The sequence below is a fragment of the Salminus brasiliensis genome, chromosome 21 (genome assembly GCF_030463535.1).
Source record: "Salminus brasiliensis chromosome 21, fSalBra1.hap2, whole genome shotgun sequence".
Classification (NCBI taxonomy): Eukaryota; Metazoa; Chordata; class Actinopteri; order Characiformes; family Bryconidae; genus Salminus; species Salminus brasiliensis.
In genome coordinates, this window is record NC_132898.1 from 11796769 (window position 1) to 11807161 (window position 10393).

The following is a 10393-nucleotide window of genomic DNA, read 5'->3' on the forward strand; positions in this document are numbered from 1 at the left end:
ATGAGAAATTAGCAGTGATTAAATATGGAGAACTTAAGTGTGAATGCAACAAAAACTCTCGGTAAGACGAACATGGCTAATTTACCTACACCAGACCTGGTACATTTCTTGCAAAACTATCAGGTGGACTCTTATGTAAGTAAAAGCCAGCACATTACATGAGAAGCTGAGCAATGCATCGCTGACACAAGTTTTATTAGCATGTAATGTTTTTGTATGGTTCTGGTGGTATAATGCTCAGGAAAAGTGGCTAAAAAGCTGGCTTTGTGGGACTCCAAGCGGTCCAGACTAGATCTATGACTAAATCCGATGGTCCAAATCCTGGGTCATACTGCCTGCCATCAGCGCTGAGAGCGCTGGATGCCCAGTGGCACAGCATCGGCAGCAGTCAGAAAAGAGAAAAGATTCAATTTTGTACGAACCCAAATGTAAATCAATTCAATTCTATTTGAACTCAGCTGTAGTACAATTAAACTCTGTCTGAACCCAGCTATTGCCTGACCCAAGCAACAGTTCATACAAACATATCAGCACTTGGGGCACTACCAGGAAGACAAGAATCTTGAGAAAAGAGAAGGGAAAAAACGACGTCTGCTCTCTAATGCGTCTCATGTGGACCAGCAGGGCTTACAAGAGCACATGCCTCTATTTCACTTCAACAAGATCAAACCCGCTGGAGAGTAAAGTGCCGAATTCAAAGCTTCATCCACGGATTTCAAAGAAAGAACAGATGTGAAGCTAGTAATCACTGCCTGAGTTTTTTCAGAGTCATCCGAATTCGGAAAAATACAAAATTACAACACCCACAAAAAAAGGGCTCCTTAAAGAGCTACAGGAGCAGGCGTGATTCCAACAGCACATTAAGGCAGCAGAAAGCAGCAGTCCTTCTGGCTCAAATGCTGCTTTAATTATTGTAAATATGTGTTACCCAACCCAAACTAAAGCATGTGTTTCCTAACCCAATCCCTTCAAGTTGTAATTACAAGACATTAGCTGTTGAAAGAATTCTGACCTCTGAATTTCTGACTTGTAACTGACCTTTTACCTTTCATTGCCAGAGTAAATGGACAGTTTCAGTGGAAGATGATAGCTAATTCTTTATTTACCTGTAATTGTAACTAACAGTAGCCAACAGATTTGCTTCCATCTAAAACTGTTGGGTTGGCTTTCGTTCACTTTTATACAAAACAGTATTTCATTCAGCTTTAGAAACCACATTAGCAAATCCCTTACATGACAGCCACGTTAGCCTCATAGCTCCAGTGCAAAACTACAGAATCCAGCTTCAGACTCCTTACGTGTCTTATCTGATCCCCTATATTTGGAATAATTGGAAAAATGCACAAAATAACTTTTTTTGCCAAGCTATTGCTTTAAAACTCTGCTGCTCATCATCTTTGAGTTTCTGAGGTCAGAGGCTGCTGTGGCCCACCAACGTTTGCATAAAAATCCACACTCTCACCCTCCAGTGGCTTTACCCCAGGCCAGCACTGGGCAAATCTTGTGCTTTTAGGTCAAAAAGAGACACAGAGTTAGCAAACAATGCATTCAGTGTGGCACTAGCAGGAGAAGATGAATTACAGTTCCCAGAAACTGACCATTGATGAATGGGCTAGAGGACGGCTAAAACAAATCGTGCATCAACAGATGGGCTAAATTCTGCAACTGTACTATTCTAAGAAACTCAGAGCTGAAAATGAAGAGAATTCTACGTTTATTTTGAGAAAAATTCTTTAGAGTCAGTAAAAGCAGATGAAGTTGGCATTAAGATGCCAGTCAGGATGCCCAGTCTGTTGGCCCTGCAGGCTCCAGTGCCACCCGTTTCTACGGCAACACTGCCAGTCCGTGAGTGGCAGCGGCCCAGTCCACTGCTCACTAGAGCTGGTCACTGCAACACACGCACACACATACTCCACAGCGCTGAAGCCACACACACTGCGCTGCTGCAGACCATCAAGCTATCAAGCTCAGCACCTCTCTTTCTCTGTCAATGCAATGCAACTCAACCCATACAGTACTGAAAAGGGATTTAAAAGGTCCTGTATACAGTAGAACCACCTAGGTTTTCCACCAATCTGAAGAACCCTTTAACCAGGCAAAGAACCACTAAAATTAGTGCAACGGCTTCTTTGAGTTGTTGGTTTTATATAGAACCACTGCACTTAGACCTTCAGGTACCCTTTTTAATAGTGCCATTTAAGTTCTAATTTTGCTAAACATCACTGAAATAAGAACAAACCTCTTGTTTTAAGAAGTCACAGTCTCAGTTACTAAGGAGCTCCTTCGTTCTCACTCTCACACACCTATAGATTTTTCCTCTCCTCCTTTCCGTCTCCAGCAGTGTAGCCGTTTCTTCTGTGACAGATTCATGGTTAGATTCTCCTCTGCAGCATTACCAGCACGGCTCAGCCTGCAGCTCAGCTCTGCCGGAGGCTCCAGAAGACATGTACGCACACACACACACACACACCTCTGCATTCACACTGCACTCATTTGCTGAGCTGTACCGCCCTCTCCCTCACTGATTAACCCTTTAAAGAGTGAGTAAACTCATAAGGACTCTTATGAACAAACAAAAAACTTTTTGAAAAACAAACGATAACTATTTAATGCCTATAAACCAGACTTTTGCTATTCCGACATTTGCTTTTTCATCTGGAAGATGGTTAAATATCTAGGTCTGTTAAATTTTTAACTGCGCCTCAACTGACGATGAGTTTTCTCCACTACTATGCTGCGGTAATATTAATCCATATGTGACAGTGGTGACGTACTAATCAGAAAACTCCTGCATAAACTGGATCCAGTGTATACAACATAAAAACATGACCCCTGGTTCAGACCATGGTCTAGATTTTTAGGTGGGAAAAGCCCTTACTGCCTCCTACTTTACCTTGCACATTCCTGACTATACTCTGCCTCGTTTGTAAACCATTCAAATGTGTTAAAAGGCAGGAGACCAGCAGATACTGAGGGTGGATACCCATATTTAAGGACTAGAGAGGTTTGGTGATATGCACTGCTATGGCAATAAGTGTTTCCAGCCTCGATATCACCTCCTTCAAGGAGCAGTTTCTAACACTCATCTTGGAACAGCACGACTCAACTCCCTGAAGAACATGTTTACTCTGTTTCTGCAGCCGTGTAATACAATTGCTTGTTCAGCTACTTTTAAGTTGGTCAACATTGGATTAAAAGCATATACTCTAATCTAAAATCTAAAAATATATATCAGAAACACTACTTATATATATATATATATATATATCAGTTACTTTACTACCAGTGATCTCAGCAGCAGGTTGAGCTCAGGTTACATTTGAACACAAAACAGTGTCTCTTCTTCATGTGCAGAGTTCAAAAGTGTGTGAAGCCAAAGCCCTGAGCAGGCTAGGCTGTGAATAATGCATAAGGCTTTCAAGGTATTGATCTTATGGGACACAAATCTTTCCATTTTAGGTGATGAGTGAATATGTAACGGCCAGATGCCTTTTACCCTAACAACAGACACCTCAGTGCTGACAGTAATGTAGTCAATGACAACTGCCACTATGTCCAACTTCGAGCATGATAATCCAATTGATGGACTGGTCAGCTGCCAACAGCTCAGAGAAACCTTCACCTCTGCAGCGATAGCGTTGAAGGGAAACAACACGTATAAGCTCAGCGTACTAGACAGAGCTGAGAAGCAGGGTCTATATTTCACAGACCTTCCTGCCAGTGCTTTGGCCATGATGCCACAATGTTTTTTTGTGAATTTTGGGAACTTTTTTTCCATTTACAGGAATAGGTGAAAAATCTGACTTAACACATTTGCTTTAAAGGTAAAGGTGGTGCAAGTATTATTATCGCAGTACAATGTACAGTGAAATGTGTCCTCCAAATTATCCTATCACACCCCAAATATGTACCTACTGGTAGGTTTCGAACCGCCACCCTTCCGGTCTCAAGCTCACTTCTCTAACCATTAGACTTCCCCTACATTTACATTGCATTTAATGTTGCTAACAAACATCAGCCACCCAAAATAGTTTTTGTAAATACAGAATGTCTACACATGTCATTCAACCTGTAAATGACAGGTTGCATATTCTGGGTATGCATGCCAAGAAGGCATATGGGCGCTACAGAGCGCTCAGAGTATGTTCTTTTCTATCATTCTAATTGTAGCAGCAAAGACTAGAACAGCATCAAAAGCCAAACTAAAGAATCATACTTTTTTATTTTTATTTACTACACCTGCATTGCGGATCAGATTCCACAGGCTAAAATGGCTGTCCCCAATGTTACACAGCTACAGCTACAGCTACATAGTAACATAGTTAAACATTATAATAAGAAACTTTCTGTTTCTTATTGTTTCTTATACTACATGATCAAATTAAACTACATTGTTACAACTGATATAACACTGCATTTGCTGGCAATATGTTAACTTAACTATTTTGGGATTTTAAACAGTTGCCCATTCTGCTCTGTTAGCCTGCTTTGGCATTCAAAGATGTTTACTAGGTTACTCAATTTATCTGCTGATCCTCCAATGCTACACAGAGTAGAGCTTGATTCTCAATAAACTGCTTTAACAGTAAAATGAAAATGCATGAAAATAATTATGACTGGCTAAAACAATTGACAGGCCTTGAATAATAATTAATATAACCACGAGTACCCTCTCAAATCTACCCTTAAAAAACAATAATACTTACACCTTAGAATTAATCGCTAGTATAAAGTGCTTCAGTGGCCACATGGAAAGCAGTGCAGCTTGTTGCACTCTGAAGTGAGGTGATGTAAGTTCCACCTATCAAATACAGAAACAAATACAAACTGAACAAATACTCAGCCCTCCAAAAGATTTCATACAACTCGCAACCTGCGACTAGTTGCATGAAGGTTTCATCATGTAAAGCCAACCTTAAGGCCAGTTTGCCCAGAGTGCCCTCTTGAATTCGAACAAGGTCAAAACAGTGGGCAAGCTATGTTTGATGCATAGACATTCCGATTGTGTACTAGCCAGCAATTCCATGACTGCCAGCTCCAAGACTGCCTTGTTATTCTTTAGACTTCGCCCTTTGGAGCTCCAGTGTTTTTATTTTAGAACATAAAACAAGAAGAAAAGAGTCTAACAAACTTTAATACCTATGCCGACAGATCCACTGCAATTCCATAGGAAACTCAGCACTGCTGGAGTTTTGGGACCTAGAGCCTCCCTTTTCACTCGAACTGGTTTGTGCTACAAGAGTGTTACTTCTACTCATGTCATCATTGCACTTTTAAATGAGTGTGCTTTTTAGGACCCTACATCCAGCTCTACACTCAGACCTTATGCTGTAATCACACAGTGCAATTGCGAAAGCAGTTTATCGTGCTATGAAGCCTCAGGAATGTTAGGTCATGCAGAAGATCCAGCTTTATTGGTCATCTATTTCAGCTTACTGAGGGCTAACAAAGCTAAAAAATCTGCGGGGAAAGACACGCAGTGTGTGTTATTTATGGGAGTGCTCACTAAGGCCTCTTACACAAAGCACGGGCTTGTTGCTCAGGAAATAAACACGAGTCAGAATTTATAGCAATCATGTTACCAGCTTGTTAAAGTGACGACAGTGCTGTAAACCTGAGGGAACGCCTTCCGATTACATCACGTCACAAAGGAAACTGATAAAGCTGTTTACTCTGAGCTCTTGCTGATAAAGCTGTTTACTATGAGTTTAATTACAAAAGATAGTATAATCACACAACAATGGAGTGGCAAGATACTCACTCTCTTTTTTCCTGCTTTCTAATGTTCTTAAACACTGCTCAGTTTGTTAGTCTTCCTATAGGTCTCTTTTTGTCGCACTCTTTCCCATTTTCTCTCTCTTTGTCTCTTCCCATCACTTTCTACCTTTCCATCTCTGTCGCCCTTTCCATCATGTCTCTCGCTCTCTCTCTTTGTTTCTCCCATTTTCTGTCCTTCCTAATTTCTCTTTTTCTCTTTCTTTAGGGATGTTCCTGTCAAGATGTTTTGCCCCCAATCCAATCAGAGTACCCTAATGCTGAATGTTGGCCGGAACCAATCTGATCTCAAAGTTTGTAATGTCTGTTAAAGGTCTGTTAACAAAACCTAGAATCGGAAGCGGATCATGCTTTAAATGCAGATACCCAATCCATGAAAAAAATGCCTGGATCGTCTCCGATACAGAGTCACTGGATCAGTTTGGGATACCTAGTCTCTTCCTATGTCTCTTTCTTTCAATATCTGGCGAGATATCTCTCGCTCTCTTTATCTTTCTCTTTTCCTCTCTTTTTACCTTATTATTTTATTCTAGCTAATTCTATTAAACAGTACAGTTACTCTCTCTCTCTCTCTCTCTCGCCTCCTCCCTTATGTCCTTCATCGTTTGTGTGTGTGTGTGTGTGTGTGTAGTGTTTGGAGTGTGTCCAGTTCACATTCCAGTTCAGTTCTGATTGAACATTTCCTCTCTCTCTCTGTTCTCAGTGTGGGTCTCTCTCTCGCTCGAGTGAGTGTACAGTATAATATAATCACAGTGTTTGCATGAGTGTGTACATTATAATACAATCAGAGGGCATTTCTGCACCCGTTCTTCCTCTCTCTCTTTCTCACTCTCACACACACTTGCCTCTGTTCAGGCCCTTCATAAATATGAAATAATCACTGCAATAATAACAGCTATAACCCTGCTGTGAATGAATGGACAGAAGTTCAGTCTGACTTACAGGACTAACAACAGGTGAGAACCTGAGGGAGCCAACATAGTACACTGAGGAGAATGACTTGAGAGCATCAGACAGGAGATACATGTGAAGTGCCAGAACAAACAGGAGTGCCAGAAAGAACAGGAGAGGGGGTGGGAGCATGCTCTCAAATGAAGAGAGAGACAGAAAGAAAGAGAGAGGGAGAAAGGGAGGATGACTAGCTTGCTCAACAGAGAGAGACAGGTAGAAATAAGAGACAGCAAGAGTGAAAGCAGAGTGGAACAAAGAGAGAAAGGAATTGGAAAGAAAGAATAAGGAAGAGACAGAAACGCATGCAGGTTTATGACATAGACATAAACAAATAAAACACTCACACAATCTTCACACATAATCCTCTCATTCACAGAGACACCTGATCAAACACACAGCTCACACACGCACACACACACACACGCACACAGCACTGTCCGACCCAGAGACATCATCCCTCACCACACCCTGACACACACTTACTGCACCAATTTATCCTTCTCTGCTTTACTCGGATTGGGGGAGCCTGAAGCTTCTCTACAGGACATCCAGCTAACAGCTAACAGCAGACGAGCACACACAGCCTGGGGCAGTGGACACACACTTCAACACACAGTCTGACCAATGACACCTGCCACCTACCACTTCCACCTGCCAGTGCGTCTTTATTTCCTCAACAACGCTCATCAGGCACAGAGGGTTTGGTCGATGCCGATAACATCAGCAAGTTAGCTGGCTGAATGTATTGTGGTATCTTCCTAATATTTCCTTGATTATGAGGAATAATGAGGAATAATGCAACTTGCAACCAATTAAAAGATGCATTGCAGATAGAAAAAAAAATGCAATGCTACATTTGCGTTCTGTCGGAAACCAGGAAATGCCATTTGTGCTGATTGTAAATAGCAGTTTACAAGATGTGACAAATATTGCAACTGTTTTCCTTTTCCATCTGAGAAAATGATGACCAATATAAAATAATTCTGTTTGAGTTTTGGGATATGCAACAGATTGTCAGATCTTTCGACAAGCACCCTAGTAAACCATCTAATTGAGACCATCTTTTGATGAGCATGCTAAAGTTAAATGAACAAAAGAACAAGTAGTAGTTTGGAAACAGAGAATCTGCTAGCCAAGTCTTTGGTAAGCACAGCAGTATTACCTAGTTAACGAACCTGAACTATTCTCCACTACTTGGGAACATGGGAACATGTTTTTGGGCATTTAAAACCATTGTTGACATGTAACGTCACGCTACCATACAGACCTGTTAGAGCTGTATCGGTCAAGAACCTGGTGATACAGTACTCATCTCCATACAGGGGTTATAATTTTATATATTGCAACATACTGTGATATTTTAAGATTATATAAGCAAGATGAAATATTGCACTGTTATTAAATAAAACTTTAGAAAAACTGTCAAAGGATGAACACACCATCATGTGCACAAACTGAGTAAAAGAACAGTTTATGCAGTCAGAACAGCAGAACCTGAAGAGTACAGAGTACAACACTACTATCTAGCAGTCTGGGTTTAATCAACACCTACCTATATATTTTTTACACCCCTAGGACCTGTGGGAATAATGGACTCGGCAGCACACGTGTATTTCTGCTTAAATCAAGCTCTTGTTGGATAATTTGATCATTTCACTTTTAATTGTAAACAGACTTATTCCCTGTGTTATGTGTACTAAATCTGCCAAATAATTGCAGCATGGACACTTAACTATGTAGCTTACCCGTTTGAGTGTTTTGAATAATAAGCCAGTTCTGCACACAGTTTGCATTGAACTTTGTTAGGGTTGTTCAAGTTCGATATGCCTCTATACTCAGGGACAGGGACAAGAGAGATAATTCTCTGTGACACTTCTGCATGGTTAAACCCTTAGGGCTTAGGTCTACATTACTATTTCTAATAAGTTACCTCACTTTTATGGGCCGTAAAATAGAAACATGTGGCATACCACAACATCTTGCTAACTAAACGGATATGCACTTTAGGATTAATAAATGATCAATTTACCTAGGGTTTAAGGGGTATACTCATTTTGACACACAAAGGTACATCAGAATGGAGAAAATATGCAATATCCTGGAAATAGCACTGAGCCACAAGCATCAACACACACACACACACACACACACACACACCAACACAAACATATTTACTAGCAACAGTGTAGACAGTTCAAGCTGCAGATTCATCACATACAAGAACTCTGAACTCTCAGTACATTTGTGCTGCAGTGAAGCAAACAGAACACCAAAGCTACTGCCGATGAGCAACCACATGCTTCATTCTTCAACAAGTACAGGTAGTGTCACGACAACTCTCAAAGCACTTGAGCTGACATTTCTCTTTCACTCTCTTTCTTTATCTCTTCTTTATTTTAGCTTATTTTACAATTGTGTAACACATACTTCAACAGTCGTAAAAGCTGAGGTTACCAAGTGTAAGATTATTCATTTTAACCCCTTAAACCTGTTAAACTTTGTATACATGCCAACCCTTCACTATTATTATAATAAACATCCATTTCAAAAGTCCTTAAATAAAACCCTGTGGCATAAAAGCTAGGAAATGAAACGGCTATACAGCAGGTTTCAATTTAGGATTAATAATAATTAGGATCATTACCTCAGGGATAAGAACATAAACATAAAAACATGAATGTTTAACTCTTAAAAAGGAAACAAACACAAATAATGATAGATTAAACATTAAACACTGTACTATTGCATTCTCGTCCCCCCCCCCCCCCCCCACCCTCAGTTCAGTTTAGGACATGCTGCTTTATGAGCATGATAAATAATGATGCCTTTGCATTGTCTGATAATGTTAAAGAATAATTAAATAACAGGGATGCACTGTCTATCTGTCTATTCCTCTCTCTCTTTATCTCTCTCTCTCTCACTCTCTCTGGTGCATACAATAATCATCCTAACCGCTACCCAGGAAACGGGACAAGGCAAAGAGAAACAGCACCGGCTCCCTGCTTTCACTTTCTTTCACTCCAAACAAAAGCCTCCCTCTCTCTCTTTCTTTCTGTCCCTCCCTTCCTCTCTCTCTCTCTCCCTCTCTCCCTCTCTCACTGTCCTTGATTATTCCACACTTTACCCACACTGTTACCGCAGAAACAGCACCAGCGCTAAATGCCTCCAGGCACAGGGTGCAACAAAACTTCATGCAAAACCAGGAAAAACTTAAAACAAATAAAAAAATAACAAAGCATGCACAAAACACAGCACAGCTACTTGACTGGCAGCCATACAGACTATTGACAGCGCAGATTCCCCACACACACACACTTCAATACAGTAGGAGAGATTCAAGCTAAAATGATGCAAATACACTCTCAAAACAGATGTGCTGAAACACCAGTTTTGTGTTACTTTGAACCCACTCAATGGGTTACGGGTCATTCTGTCTTACTGAACTCGGACAGTGTGTTCAGATTTTTGACACAAGGGTGTGTTCTAATTACACACTCCTTCTGTAAGTGCAATGCTGGGCTCGTTTGCCCCGGACACAAAATTGGCAACTGCAAAATGTTTAGGCTGTTCTTATTCTTTAAAGTTCCTAAAGTTTGTGAAACAAGTTTTTGTGATGTAAATGTTAAATATTTAACAGAATCATTATTTATTATTACTATTTAAATAA

General features: G+C 40.5%; 1 protein-coding gene across 2 annotated transcripts in view; it reads right to left on the reverse strand.

The window, feature by feature from the left end:
• Nucleotides 1-10393, reverse strand: part of LOC140542678 (kazrin-like) — a 264173-nt gene that overhangs the window by 111324 nt on the left and 142456 nt on the right. The gene's annotated exons all lie outside the window — the stretch shown is intronic.